At 41.8% G+C, this 8140-nt stretch overlaps 1 long non-coding RNA gene across 2 annotated transcripts; it reads left to right on the top strand.

The window, feature by feature from the left end:
• The first annotated feature begins 2897 nt into the window (after positions 1–2897).
• LOC146523810 (uncharacterized) lies at positions 2898–5178 on the top strand. 2 transcript variants are annotated; one of them, XR_014875875.1, is made up of 3 exons: positions 2901–3795; positions 3970–4637; positions 5036–5178. It is a non-coding gene; the product is annotated as an uncharacterized LOC146523810 (long non-coding RNA). The 2 variants fall into 2 exon arrangements; XR_014875874.1 differs by having other exon boundaries at positions 2898–4637.
• Positions 5179–8140: the final 2962 nt, after the last annotated feature.

The raw sequence follows: 8140 nt of genomic DNA, 5'->3' as shown, positions 1-8140 counted from the left end.
CAGCCTTTGACACCGTTGACCATTATATTTTGCTTGAAAGGCTGAAATACTGGGTTGGTGTATCTGGGTCTGCCTTAGAGTGGTTCTCCTCATATCTCTATGAACGATACTTTTCTGTGGCGGTCTCTAAGTACAGGTCATCTTCCACGTCCCTGTCCTATGGTGTGCCACAAGGTTCTGTGCTGGGGTCCTTATTGTTTTTAATATATGTACTTCCTCTCCAGCATATTTTGAGCCCCTTTGAGGACATTTGCTACCACTGCTACGCAGACGACATCCAGCTATATATATCTTTTAAACCTGAAGATGTTTCTAAGCTGCAGATTCTAAATGTGTGCTTAGAAACCATTAAAGGTTGGATGGCTGACAACTTCCTCCAACTTAATGAAGAAAAGACTGAAGTCCTTGTATGTGCTCCAGACAGACATGTACCTAACATATTGAATGCTCTTGGTCCTCTTTCAACATGTGTGAAATCGTCTATTAGGAACCTAGGGGTAACCTTTGATTCTGCTCTTACCCTGGATGTCCACGTCAAATCTCTGGTTCGGTCATGCTTCTATCATTTAAGAAACATTTCTAAATTGAGCCCCATAGTGTCTCATACTGAACTGGAGATTGTTATTCATGCATTCATTTCATCACGATTGGACTACTGTAATTCACTGTTTACATGTCTAAACAAAAACTCCCTTGAGCGTCTGCAGATTGTCCAAAACGCTGCAGCAAGGCTTCTGACAAAAACATCTAAGTACTCTCATGTGACACCATTGCTTATACAGCTGCACTGGCTCCCCGTTGAATTCAGAGTCCATTTTAAGATTCTGGTTCTGACATTTAAGGCTCTTCAAGAACAAGCACCAGCGTACATCATCGAACTTTTACAGCCCTATGCCCCTAGTAGGTCCCTGAGGTCTTGTGATCAGGGCCTACTTGTTATTCAGTATACAAGACTGAAAACCAAGGGTGATAGAGCTTTTGCTACTGTGGCCGCCAGACTGTGGAATTCTCTTCCTCAGAACTTAAGATCTGCAGACTCAGTGATTACTTTTAAAAAACAGCTAAAAACACATCTTTTTAAAATTGCATTTTGTTAACTTTTGACTGTTTTTGTTTTTTTTACCTTGTAAAGCACTTTGTGATCTTTTATCTAGAAATGTGCTATATAAATAAAATTTTACTTACTTACTTACTTACTCTGAACAAAACAGATGCCCTATTTCTGATTAATCAGACTCAACTTCAGAGTCACAATTCTGGCACACATAAATTGCCTGGCCTGAGGTGCAAGCATCATGGGCCCATTTGTTGCATTTTACGCATTTTACCCAGGTCTCTTTTGGACGACTGTTTGAAAATGGCTCCACACAGACAAGGCAGAAGCACTCTTCATCATCTGATGATGACTCTTGAATTATTTTTCTTCTTTTAGCTGCATTGTTCTTCATAGGTCCAGATGTTTTCCCCCCTCGCGTCCCTCTCTTTTGAAACAGCTTTTTGCTAGATTCAGCCTTATTCTTTTCTTTTTCTAGTTGCTGCTTCACTGGTGTGTCGGTTAGAATTGCTGATTTGCGTCGTTTTCTTCCTTTGCTGGATGGTTTTCGGCGGCCAGCTTTTGGATATGGCTGGATGTCCTCTGGAGTTGGTAGTCCGCTGTCAGTAATTGCAGTGCTGGGTAAGGGTGAGCTTGTGATAGAGATGGTGCTGGAGCTTGGCAGTTCAGAGTTGGTGCTGGGGCCTAGCAGTGCAGAGGTGGTGCTGGGGCCTGGCAGTGCAGAGGTGGTGCTGGGGCCTGGCAGTGCAGAGGTAGTGCTGGGGCCTGGCAGTGCAGAGTTGGTGCTGGGGCCTGGCAGGGCAGGGTCTGGAATAGGGCGATCTGTGACGTAGGATGGTGCAAACTCGGCTTCCAGAAATACATTTCTGTTGTAAGGTTGAATCCCAGCCACCCTAAAACCAGCCTGAATGTTCAATGGGGTTGCAGCCAGAGGATATGCAATTGCCACAATCCCAGGAATGTCATAAATAGACATTGTCTTCCCAGGGTTGTTCCTCATCCAGGCATCACACGTGCTGTTGATGTGCCTCTTTAGTGGCCCGTAGACAGACCTGTCTAATGGTTGGAGCCGATGTGAGCAGTGGGGTGGGAATGACAGCATGATTATGCCATTTTCTTTGGCATAATTGAGTCCATCAATGGACAGATGAGACTCGTGGTTGTCCAAAAGGAGTAAACAGGGCTTCTCCTTTGAACACTTTGTATGTTCATTGAAATGTTGCAGGAAGTCAACAAAGTGTGTGTCTTTCATCCATCCAGAGGAATTTGCCCCTTCTTTCCTGCCGGGTGGCCCGTTGATCAGGAAATGGTCACGGAAGTGGACACGCGGGAAAATAAAGTATGGAGGTAAACTATTCCCTATGGCTGAGACAGCACAGGCCAGTGTGACAAGGGTTCCCCTTTCAGCAGAGGTCAATGACCCTACTTGTTTGAATCCACGTCTGGCCAACACTTTGTCTGGTTTATGTACAGTGGTGACCCCAGTTTCATCAACATTCCAAATGTCTCTTGGTCCAAACTCATATTTGCATAACACTTTCTCTAAGTTGTCAAAGAAAGCATCGACATTCTCTCTGTTGAAGCTACTTGCCCTGGCAAGGCTAGTTGCTTCTGGCTTTCTCAGTGACAATGTTGTATGCCGCTTTAAAAAGCCTGTAAACCACTCTTTGCTGGCCTTTTCTTTTTCTGCCCACAAAGGCACAAACTTCAGTTCGTGTGCCACAGCAAACTGGTAGGCAAGCTTTCTGACCTCACTTGGTGACAGACCAAAATTAATGTCAGCTGACCTAGTAATATACTCAACAAGCTGCTTTTCCAAATCAGGGGAAACAATCTTCCTTGGCGTTGTATAACCAACCATTGTTGTTGGCATGGCTGTCTGACTTTCAATTTCTTCTCTGGTAATCTTTTGACAATACGTTAGAGTACGGTAATTTATGTCAAAATCCTTTGCTGTACTTCTGATTGATTTGTTCTGCATCTTTACCTGCCTGACTGCCTTTAACATAATGTCAGGTGGTGTTCTGCCACGCTCTGTCTTTCGTTGATAATTTCGAACCATCTTACTTTCTTCCTTCCTTCCTTAATTCCTGCCTCTCCTTCCTTTCTTCGAAAACCTTATTACAAATACAAATGAATTACAATATCACAATTTTTTGGAGCATTTATTTGTACTGGGGCAAGTTGTCACATGTGACGACTTGCCCCAAAGTTAATGAGACAACTTGCCCCAAACTGACATTTATGCTAATTTTGGCTAAATGTCAGGGTTAGCTCAACATAGCACATCAGCTGAAGTATCAAAAGACACGTTAATGTCTCCTCTATTTTGTGTAAAATAATAATTTGTAACATCTATACCTAACAAAGTTGTACTGAAGAAAATTTAAAGTGATTTATTTTTCCTTTTAGGTCAAAAAAATAAAAAAGATGTGCTCACCTCAGATTAGAGCAGTCTTGACCACATGTGAACAGGAGGTTGACTATAGAAGAAGAAGTCACACAAAGTGGCTATTTCATTTTTGAGATAGAGCCTCTAGTGTTGGAGTTATGAACAGTGTGACAACTTACCCGTGTGACAACTTACCCCGCTCTCCCCTACCTTCCACCCATAAACAAGTAAGATACTCATGTCTTCAAATTATTGTTAGTTTTTAACCATTTTAACCAGTTACAGACTCTGATGATGAGCAACCTCCAAAATAAAAGGTTTCCCCAGGACCCATGTGTGAAAGTACCAGGTAATAATGTAATGTTGTGTGTGTGTGTGTGTGTGTGTGTGTGTGTGTGAGAGAGAGAGAGAGAGAGAGAGAGAGAGAGAGAGAGAGAGAGAGAGAGAGAGAGAGAGAGAGAACAGGAACCTTTGCAAACGAGTTGTATGTAATCTTTAATTTTTTAAACATTTTTCTAAACAGGCTCCACCACTCTGCAGTCTGCCCCCCAACCCACTACTAGCAACCATCATGATGCCCTGGAAATCTACCGGCTCCTTTCCCCAACCTACACAGCTATGCAACCTCCCCAGCAAATAGTCTGCATTCAGTGCCTTCTCTAACAACGGTATGCTTTGAAACAATGAGCTGCATCATAATTTTATTGTAATCTTAACTTCAAAACACTAATTTATGCTGCTGAGTATCATCGTATTTTGCTTTTTTAGATTCCAGAGAGTCTGAGGCAAGTTCTAAAATGTTGTACTTTGACATTTTAAATAGGATTTTATTTATATGTAAAAGGCTAAATAGTAAACAGTTTTAACAGATTGAACTACTTAAACCTGAATGCAAAATGTGAAGCCATCACTTATGGATATAGTTGTTTTTTCTCATCACAATGCTTATCCAGTTTATCACAAGCCAGTATTTTTTGTGTTATTGTTCTTTTCAATAGATGCAGCCTTCCAAAAACCTATAATCATGATAACAGAGCTGATCAGAGAAGCCAGGGACTTCCGTGAGAAGTTCAGAGCCTTCCGTTAATCCTGCAGCACTGACCCTGTTCATGCTAGGGTATTGCCTCTGGATTAGCCATTTAACAACATAGATGAGATGAACTGCAATGACCGGAGGCAAATAAAGCAATGGTAAGTTCTTAAAGATTGTGGGACTTTAGTAGCCCTGAACTTTATAAATTGTCAAATTTGGTTAAACTTCTTAAAAATGGCCTTCTCCTGTATGTTCTGCTTGAATAGACAACAGCAGGCTATCGTTGGCAGATCCAACACATAGGAATAGAAATGCATTTCACTGCAAATAGTTTAGTTTATTCATTTTATCTTTATAAACTTTGAGATTTTTAGCTAATGGCTCTTTGAGAATCAAAGTGAGGCAGCAGTTTGCTGATTTCTGCCTTGTGACTTTCATATTAATCAGCCTAGTAGTTTAGATGCTTTCTCCCTGCTGAAGACAATAGACAAGAGGTTATTCATATTTAAGCTCTAATTTGACTTTTTTTTTCTTTTTGTGTTTGTTTGTGTCCTAGATGGCCTGACTCAGCGGGTGGGGGTAAACGCTGTTTCTGAGTTTGCCTTCGCCCAAGCCAGGGGTCGGCAACCTGCGGCTCTGGAGCCGCATGTGGCTCTTTTGTCCTTATACTGCGGCTCCAGGTGGTTTGGGAAAATAAATTAGAAGTATTTAGCTGAAGTGTATTTTATTTGTGTTTAGTTCTTTTTTTAACTTGTAGTTCTAAATTGGAAGATTATTGTGATTTTGAAATATAAAAATAAAATTATATTATATTATTTTTTCACCGCTCAAAATAAGCGTCACACTCGCGGAAGCCGGTATACCTGCCAAAACGCCGTGCATTTATCGAGACTTTCGACCCCAGGTAGGCCAGTTATGGATCTTCGGATCCACATTATGTCAGCAGCTCCACCATGAACTATGTTAAAACAAACACCGCTCACGCCTCACAGATGACAGCTTAAAGTCCTACATAAAGATGAAAGCCCTGATTTGCAGATGCTGTGCGCAGAGGTTCGGGACCATAAGTCTTATTGTAAACATATCACGACAGACCTGACGATGTTTGCACGAACACGCTTTTCAGCATCTCTTTACTGACCATTTTCCACACGGTTGCTGTACGCATACAGCCGGCTGTAGCTTTTCAGCTCACAGCCCGACAACACAACAGCAGAGAGAGAGCAGACTTTAAGGTGGCGAGGCATGATTGTGGGTGCCGCTCAGGTGCGTCCGCCTACCCTGCAGCGGCGCTGCAGACCACGGCCCGCAAATATCTATTTTTCCTTTTTTAGCAGCATAGTGCTTTTTTCCAATTATCTTTTAAAAGTCAGGTCAAGGCTCCAAAAGCACAAAGGCGATATAAGGGTGGTTCACAACAGTTTTTGTTTGCTGGATCATTTTAGTTCAGCTGGGTGTCTTTCCTTTTGTTATATTTCTTTAAGAGTTCAAAATGTGTTAATTACATAAATAAAATGTAATTTTCTCTGTAGCACTTCATGGATTTCATAAGCAACACACCTTAGTTGCTCTGTGGATTCTTTTAAAAAGCAGTTAAAAACTTTTCTGTTCAAACAAGCCTTTTGTTGATCTACGTATTTTATATTCTTTACATTATTTACATTCGATCTTTTACATTGTGTATAATGTCTATTGATTGTATTGTTTATTTTAATATTTGTGTACAGCGCTTTGTGACTGCCTTTCTGTGAAAAGCGCTTAATAAATAAACTTTTACTTACTTACTTTAGTTGTTCACACAAAGCATAAAGGTAAAAAAAAAACAATATATGCAGTGTTATCTTCATTTTAGATTTCAAAAAGTATTTGGGGCTCCCAGTGTTTTTTGCGTGGAAACCGGGTCCAAGTGGCTCTTTGGGTGTTAAAGGTTGCAGACCCCTGGCCCAAGCAGTGCAGAAATGTCTCCGCTACCCTTCAGAAAACATCGGTGGTGCAGGATGCCCGATATCCAGTTTGATCCCCGAGTAAACTAAAAAAAATAAGTGACCTGTATCCAATACATGTAACAAAGAAACTTTTTTAAAAATATAATAAATTACTGACTTTATTGTTTCAATAGTAACCAAGGATGCAAAAGTGATGGAAAATCAACATCAGAGTTCAACAGTGATTCAATATCAGAATCTGACGTTGTTTCAATATTAAAAAAGGGTGCAAAAGTGACGTTCGGTCAACGTCAGATTTCAACGTTGATTCAATAGAAGCACCTGATATTGAAACAATGTTTAGTCAATGTCTCCTTGCTATCTGGGTGTTGTGTTGTCGGGCTGTGAGTTGAAAAGCTACAGCCGACTGTATGCGTACAGCTACCCTGTATGAAAAGTGGTCAATAAAGAGATGCTGAAAAGCATGTTCATGAAAAGATCGTCGGGTCTGCCGTGGTATGTTTACAATGGGACTTCTGCTCCTGAACCTCTGCGCACAGCGTCTGCAAATCGGGGCTGTACGAAGTCACTTTCATCTTTACGCAGGACTGTAAGCTGTCATCTGTGAGGCGTGAGCAGTGTTTGTTTTTAACATAGTTCACGGTGGAAAATAGCTGCTGACATAATGTGGATCCGAAGATCCATAATTGGCCTACCTGGGGTTGAAAGTCTCGATAAATGCATTTCGGCGGGTCTGCGAATGTGACGCTTATTTTGAGCAATGAAAAATAATAAAATATAATTTTATTTTTCTATTTCAATATCACAATAATCTTCCAATTTAGAACTACAGGTGAAACTACATCGGCGAGGACTCCGCACGGCACCCCCCTCCATTTACCTCGCGAATCTCCGCTCTCTTCCAAACAAAGTCGGCGAATTACTGCTCTTAAACCGGACTAACAAGGACTTTGCACGCTCTGCTGCCCTCTGCTTCACTGAAACCTAGCTCAGTCCCAGGCGCTGTCTTAAATCTGCCGGGCTTCCAACTTCACCGGGCGGACCACGAAACTGAGCTCTCAGGGAAAACAAAGGGTGGTGGAGTCTGCTTCTACATTAACGAACGTTGGTGTACTGATGTCACAGTGTTACAGAAATACTGCAGCCCAAACTTGGAAACTTTTTTCATCAACTGTAAACCGTTTTATTCACCGCGGGAGTTTTCTTCCTTCATGCTGGTCGGAGTTTACATCCCTCCACAGGCCAACGCGAACAACACACTGTGCGAGCTGGCTGACCAGATCACCACCCTAGAAAGGAAATTCCCGGATTCCTTTACAATTGTCCTTGGGGATTTTAACAGAGCAAACCTAAACCATGAACTCCCTAAATACAGACAGCATATAGACTGCCCCACCAGGGACAACATCGCACTGGATCACTGTTACACCACTCTAAAAGATGCCTATCGCTCTGTGCCCTGGACAGCTTTGGGACATTCTGATCACTGCCTGGTCCATCTTATTCCAGTTAGGCATATATATACATATATAGGCAACAACTCAAACGTGCCAAGCCTGTAGTCAAAACTGAAGAAGTGGACTAACGCAGCAAAGCAGGAACTGCAGGACTGCTTTGACCTCACTGATTGGACTGTTTTTGAAGCTGCATCTGAGAACCTGGATGAGCTGACAGACACTGTGACATCATACATCAGTTTTTGTGAAGATGTGCGT

The sequence above is a fragment of the Neolamprologus multifasciatus genome, chromosome 2 (genome assembly GCF_963576455.1).
Source record: "Neolamprologus multifasciatus chromosome 2, fNeoMul1.2, whole genome shotgun sequence".
Lineage (NCBI taxonomy): Eukaryota > Metazoa > Chordata > Actinopteri > Cichliformes > Cichlidae > Neolamprologus > Neolamprologus multifasciatus.
The sequence above is the reverse complement of the archived record's forward strand: the minus strand, read 5'-3'. Positions and strand labels throughout refer to the sequence as shown.